Genomic DNA, 7,394 nt, shown 5'->3' with positions numbered 1-7,394 from the left:
AAAGGAAGATGAGGTGCTGGAGGGACCATCATGGGAGGACAAGCCCCTACATGGGATGTACCACCGAAACATAGCTGAAGTGGCTGATATCCAGAAATCCTACCAATGGCTAGAAAGAGCTGGTCTGAAGGACAGCACAGAGGCATTGATCTTGGCTGCACAAGAACAGGCCTTGAGCACCAGAGCAATAGAGGCCCAAATCTACCACACCAGACAAGACCCCAGGTGTAGATTGTGCAAAGAAGGTCCTGAGACAATCCAGCACATAACTGCAGGGTGTAAGATGCTGGCAGGTAAAGCATACATGGAGCGCCATAACCAAGTAGCTGGAATAGTGTACAGGAACATCTGTGCAAAGTATGGACTGGAGTCCCAAGATCCAAGTGGGAAACACCTCCAAAGGTGGTAGAGAATGACCAAGCCAAGATCCTCAGGAACTTCCAGATCCAGACAGACAGAATGGTAATGGCGAACCAACCGGACATTGTGGTGGTGGACAAAGAGCAGAGGAAAGCCGTTGTGGTTGACATAGCCATCCCAAATGATGGTAACATTAAAAAAAAGGAACATGAGAAACTTGAGAAATATCAAGGGCTCAAAGAAGAGCTGGAGAAGGCCTGGAGAGTGAAGACTTCAGTGGTACCTGTGGTCATTGGAGCACTAGGGGCAGTAACCCCCAAACTGGAGGAGTGGCTGAAACAGATCCCAGGAAAAACATCTGACATCTCAGTCCAGAAAAGTGCAGTACTAGGAACAGCAAAGATACTGCGTAGAACCCTCAAGCTCCCAGGCCTCTGGTAGAGGACCCGAGCTTGAAGGGAAAAAGAGACCACCCACGGGGGGTGAGGATTCTTTTTTATTTTTTATTTATTTATTTTTTTATTTTTATATATATATATATATATATATATATATATATATATATATATATATATATATATATATATATATATATATATATATATGTTATCGTGAAAAAAAGTCCTCCTCCCATTCCCTATGAAAGTGATACTTTTTTTAAAAAATCTTTTTACTATGTCCAGCTGCCCCACACATTTTTATACCCTTTCTTAAGTTTAGGAGAAAAAACAGGGTTCTGACAATTGGAGGGAACTCGCAAGCTAGCGTGTTAGTGTTGTGTTGTTAGCGCCGTTGTTAGCGTACGCGTCAAGTGCGAAACCCCCCCCCCCCAAAACATTTTAATGTCACGCGATCGACCAGTAGTGGCCAGGCGATCGACCGGTCGATCGCGATCGATGTATTGAGCACCCCTGTACTAAAACGTACTGAAACATTTTGGCAGAGCGCTGTGTACAACCAGTATGGATCAACAAATTCATCAATTGATCCATATATAAGGTGCTCTGCATTATAAGGCGCACTGTGTTTTATTCAGTAAATTTTAAGTGCGCCTAATAGTGCAGAAAATACAGTAGTAAATGTGTTGTTTTCTTTTAATGACTGTATTTTTTCATCCATAGCTTTAACCCAGTGTTTTGAGTTAGCTGATCTCATTCCTTCTGCGTATGTGTTTGGGATACCACACATTTCTCTGTAGCAGTAATCAATTGTGAGTTTAACCTCATCACTATCATTGTTGTCTGTTACGAAATCTTTTAAGAGACTGGGCTTTCTCCTCTCTCTTCCAGGATATCTCCCACTGACAGGTAACCCAGCGAGGGTTAGATGGAGGAGGGACTTTACGAATCAGTGACGTAATTTCCCGTTCACGACCGGGTGAGAGACTATTGCCAACGAGTCAGTGTGTAAGTGTTGTATTATAGAAAGAAATGTGTTAATTACCCGAGCCAATTATTATCATATATAATAATTTTGGGGTAGTTGTATTGTTTGATGTGTATGGGTTATTTCCACTGGATGTTATTAAAAAAATAAATAAAAATAAAAAAAGCCGTACCATTGTGTGTGTGTGTGTGGGGGGGGGGGGGGGGGGGGGGTCAACCTGTTTCTCACTATGGCTGCTGTTTGAACTGGATAGTTCCATAGACATTTAGGTACATTACGTTCAACTAGCACGCATCTGCCCATCTCAATAAGTGTATGCCAGCCCCTTTCAGCAGTCCCGATTTGGTGGGGTGAGTATGGCACTGATGTCTCATGTCTGATACAGTTCTTCCTCAACAGAGTTTGAAACTCTCTTCACATGAATTCTGTACCATTGTCTGACATCATACACTTTACTTTTCCATAAGGTGCTGCATCCGCTAAGAACTTTTCAGTTGCCTGCACAGTATGATGTTTGATTTAAGAAAGTATACAAACACTGCATTTGAATAGTCATCTGTGAATGACTGCACATATTTGTAACCATCAATAGAATTCATTAGCAATTGGACCTGCTAGGTCTGTATGCACCATTTGTAAAGGAGCCTCTGCTCTTGTAACAGGGTTTCTATTTCGCGTTTGTGCAAACTTTCCCTGGATACATACTTTACACTCTCGATTTGGCTTTACAGTATCTCGCTTAATTTTCATACCATTCACCACATTCTGTAGTCTGAGCACATCCTCGTAGTTGCAGTGGCCTAATATTTCATGCCATGTCTGCGTGTCATGACAAGTATTACATTGGTCAACATCATCACTCTGTGTGTAGATAATACAACTTGCCGTATACATAGATGTTGAATTTTGTACCGTCTTTATATATCAGCACGCTCTGTCCTTGCTTGAAAATGACTGTTCATGACTGAGGCTTCACAGGCAGCAGCTGACTTGACCGAAAATATGTCTTGCGGGTAGGAGGGTATGAACAACGCATCCCTCAGTGTTGCCCTGTGTTGTCCACCAGGATCACCTCTGCAATCCCCTTGCGCTGAGCAACACCTCTGCATAAGGTGCCATCTGCCAGCTCAACACAGTGCGTATCCGTCTTGAATGAGTCATCAAAACTTGCGCTGGGTGCTGGTCTCTCCCGATGTCCGCGTCCTTGATCCTAAAGGCATAGTCCGCCGCTGCTTCCGATCCTGATCCGTTGCCGCTCTCATCTGCGACTTTCCTTGCACCATCTTGCTTCTCCTTACGCCTACATGTGGCGTCGTTGTGGGTATCTTTCTTGCAATGGCAGGTAAAAGACGGAACTACAATTGATTGGATGACACCACACAATATAGCTTTGAAACTCAGGTTATAGTTTCAATGTCGAAGTTAAAACTAGGCTTGCAGTTTCCGAATGCCATACATGATGGGTATAAAATTTGCTTTAACGATTAAAGTGCAAACAAAAAAAAGCTTACAGCACCTGGTATTCCCAGGCAGCCTCCGTTCCAAGTACTAACCAGACACGACCCTGCTTAGATTCCAAGATCGGACGAGATCGGGCGTTTTCAGGGTAGTATGGCCCTAAGCGGTGGTCAATGTCAAAATTTTCATGGAAACATGGCCATGATGAAAAGTTCTTGAGGGAGTGGCTGATGGTGTAGGGGTACACTTGCTTGTCTTGTGTGTTAACATCGTGAGTTTGATTCCCACATGTGAATGCGTGTGAGTGGTGGTGTGAATGTGTGTGTGAGTGACAAAAAGAAAAGTATTTGACAGCTTTTCATGTGGTAGCCTGAATTTGCCATTGCGACCTGCATTTTGCTGTATCAAAGTAAATGTCAGGGTTAAAAGGGGGAAAACGCCTACATGGAAGTGCAATGTGTTGTGTTGGATTCTTTTACAAATAATGACTGCTGCTTTGAGTTCACAGGGAGCCAGCCTCTGTATTCACTGTACATAGTCTGTCCTCTAGCGGCAAAAGACAAAACTACAATGCTATGGATGACACCACGCAATATAGGTTTGCTTAATTGTAAAACTGTCCACAGTATACAAATGATAATTTTCCCACTTTGTCTCCTTGTCAGTGGGAAACTCAACTAATACTTTTTAGCTCCCCAGTATAGCCAGAAACTTTGATGCAGAACAGTTTCCTGCTGCCCTCTGGCCTCTAGTGGGTAATAACAATATTACATGTTCACGTGCAAAAACAACTAAACAATAAAGTCCATTTCTCAAAACCATATTTGAGTCATACAAATACACTGCTCAAAAAAATTTAAAGGAACACTTTGTAAACACATCTGATTTCAATGTTGAATTTTTTTGGGGGGGTGATATCTATACTGACATGGACAGTTTAATGTCTCAGGAACAAAAGGATGCCACATCTTTTGATGGAACTAAAAGTTTTCAGCCTACAGAGGGCCCAGTAAATAAACACCCCAAAAATCAAAGTGAAAAAATGATGTGGCAGGCTCATCCATTTTGCCTATATTCAATTTCTGCAACTCAAAATTCTTTTCAATATCTTGTGTGGCCCCCACGTGCTTGTATGCATGCTTAACAACGTCGTGGCATGCTCCTAATGAGACAACGGATGGTGTCTTGTGAGATATCCTCCCAGATCTGTCTAAGGCAGGGGTGGGCAAACTTTTTGACTTGCGGGCCGAATTGGGTTCTAAATTTTGACCGGGGGGCCGAACCAGGAGCAGATGGATGTAGTGTTTGTGTGAAGTAATATAAATGACCTGTAAAGGTCATTGCATAAAAGGTTTTGGCCTTTAGTAGGTAGTAAAGCATGGATATTCCAAAAAGGTTTTTTGAAAACAAATGCATTTATTAACAGCATTAAAAAAAAAAAAAATCCCTAAAAATCTCCATCACTTCAGTGCCTGCAGGTCAGATTAATGAAAGATGTTTATCTTATGAGATCACATCAAACGGCAAACATTCTGACCAAATATATCATCTTGAAGAATCGGTGAAAGCATACATCCAAATAAAGTAATCAAAACGGCAACACGGTGAGGGGTATCTGAAAATGAGAGCAGAGTTTTAACTCACAAACACCTGGTAACAGAGGTGAGGAAATGGGAAACACTTCCTTAAAGTAAGTGTTAGAGATTTGCTCACTCCAACTTATTTTGCAAGAACCAAACAGGAGACAAGCAAGTTCTTTTAGACACCTGCAGGTGGAGAGTCCATTCGTCGCTGTCTGAACAGCGATTATCGAATGAAGTCTAAAAGTCTCCTCCCTGCAAGGGCATATTTATTAGGAGGAACAGAGTGGGGGTGGGAGTGGACAGGTTTGGTGAACCCCCGGCCTCTGATAAGATCAGAGCAGGGGGTGTTTTACACTATTGTGGGAAACAGAACAACTTTGATTGCTTCCCCTGCAGCTGGTCAATCAAGCAGAGGAAGCAACCACTTCATCTTACTCTGCATTGTGAGGGCCAGACGTGATTGATTTAATCATTACATTGTGAGGGCAAGACATGATTGATTTAATCATTACAGTCTACATTCCAACATAATCATAGGATCAAACTAACCTGAAAACCCTAACAGTAAGCCTTAAGAACTTTACAGGTTAAGATTAGTCACAAACAGGTGGTGCATCAATGTCCTTGAGCATCCTGCATTGTTTGAAAATGAGAATGGTCGCTAGTTTCAATCCCTGCTATTTGTACAGATCATATTCAAAATGCATTTTTTTAGAACAAACTTGAAAGCCTCCCCTTCATTTTCAGTGGGAACAGTGTTGTTGATCTCCCATTTTTTGATAGTGTGTCATAGTCTCTAGTAAAATTTGTTGTGGCAATTCTTAGGAGAGATCCGAGGTGTTGGTCCGTTTACCTAGATCTGTGACGGGTTGATGTTGATGTTCATGTGGCTGAACGTCACGTCGCGTACGTCGAGCCAAATTGGCCACTCTTTTTAAACACTCGGCACTCAGTGTCCACCTTGCTTTTCCATGGGCGACTCATTTTAATGGAAGGATTGCAGGGGAAGGTTTGTGAGTGGCTTTAGCGTAAAACTGTATCCGAAAGCTCGGCGCGCAAATTACAAGAATGCTGTCGTCACAGCCCACGCTTTAAATTTGGCACTGATACAAATAGAGCGCGAGTGCGCCGTTTCCGTACTACTGAGTACGTACACGCACTTGTGAGTGTGCACCGAGCTTTCTGACACGGCTTCCGGTAGTAAATGCGCAGGCGAGTGGTTCCCCATCTACTGGGGAAACACAGTCGTTGCAGGCAAAATGACCGGGAAAAAAAAAAACCGTTTAATAATACAATTTATTTAGGGTTGGCGGGCCGGATTAAACGGTCCCGTGGGCCGGATGTGGCCCGCGGGCCGTAGTTTGCCCATACCTGGTCTAAGGGCATCAGTGAGCTCCTGTAAAGTCTGAGGAGCAACCTGGCGGCGTATGATGGACATTTTGTCCCAGAGGTGCTTGTATGCATGCTTGACAACGTTGCGGCATGCTCCTAATGAGACAACGGAGGGTGTCTTGTGGCATGTCCTCCCAGATATGTCCTGTAAAGTCTGAGGAGCAACCTGGCGGCGTCTGATGGACCGAAACATTATGTCCCAGAGGTGTTCTATCCGGTTTAGATCAGGTGATCGTGAGGGCCATTCAATTGTGTCAATTCCTTCATCCTACAGATACTGTCTGCATACTCTTGCCACATGAGGCCGGGCATTGTCGTGGATCAGGAGGAACCCAGGACCTACTGCACCAGCGTAGGGTCTGACCATGGGTGCAAGGATTTCATCCCAATACCTAATGGCAGTCAGACTGCCGTTCTATAGACTGTAGAGGTATGTTCGTCGCTCCATGGAAATGCCTCCCCAAACCATCACCGACCCACCACCGAACCGGTCATGCTGAATGATGTTGCAGGCGCTCTCCTTGGCTTCTCCAGACCCTTTCACGTCTATCACAGATGCTCAAGGTAAACCTGCTCTCATCTGCGAAAAGCACAGGGCGCCAGTGGCCGACTTGCCAATTGTGGTGTTCTATGGCAAATGCCAATCGAGCTCCACGGTGCTGAGCAGTGAGCATAGGGCACACTACAGGACGTCGTGCCCTGAGGCCACCCTCGTGAAGTCTGTTTCTGATTGTTTGGGCAGAGACATTCACACCAGTAGCCTGCTGGAGGTCATTCTGTAGGGCTCAGGCAGTGCTCAACCTGTTCCTCCTTGCACAAAGCAGAAGATATCGGTCCTGCTGATGGGATGAGGACCGTCTACGGCCCTGTCCAGCTCTCCTAGAGTAACTGCCTGTCTCCTGGAATCTCCTCCATGCTCTGGAGATTGTACTGGGAGACACAACAAATCTTCTTGCAACAGCACGCATGGATGTGCCACCCTGGAGGAGTTGGACAATCTGCGCAACTTCAGGAAGGTTAAGAAATCACCTCATGCTCCCAGTCGTGATAATGACTCTTGCTAAAGCCAACACTTGTGGAAAACCAGTTAAAAATGATCAAGAGGGAGGAACTTGAAATGGCCTCCACCTGCAAAACCAGTCCTGTTTTGGAGACCATCTCGTTATTGCCCCTCTCGTGCACCTGTTGTTAATTCCATCAACACCAAGGCAGCTG

General features: G+C 44.3%; 1 pseudogene; it reads right to left on the bottom strand.

The window, feature by feature from the left end:
- Nucleotides 1-3,250: 3,250 nt before the first annotated feature.
- LOC125989534 (5S ribosomal RNA) lies at nt 3,251-3,369 on the bottom strand (annotated as a pseudogene).
- Nucleotides 3,370-7,394: the final 4,025 nt, after the last annotated feature.

The sequence above is a fragment of the Syngnathus scovelli genome, chromosome 2 (assembly GCF_024217435.2).
Source record: "Syngnathus scovelli strain Florida chromosome 2, RoL_Ssco_1.2, whole genome shotgun sequence".
NCBI classification, from domain to species: domain Eukaryota; kingdom Metazoa; phylum Chordata; class Actinopteri; order Syngnathiformes; family Syngnathidae; genus Syngnathus; species Syngnathus scovelli.
Note: the sequence above shows the minus strand (reverse complement) of the source record. Positions and strands in the feature narration are given on the sequence as shown.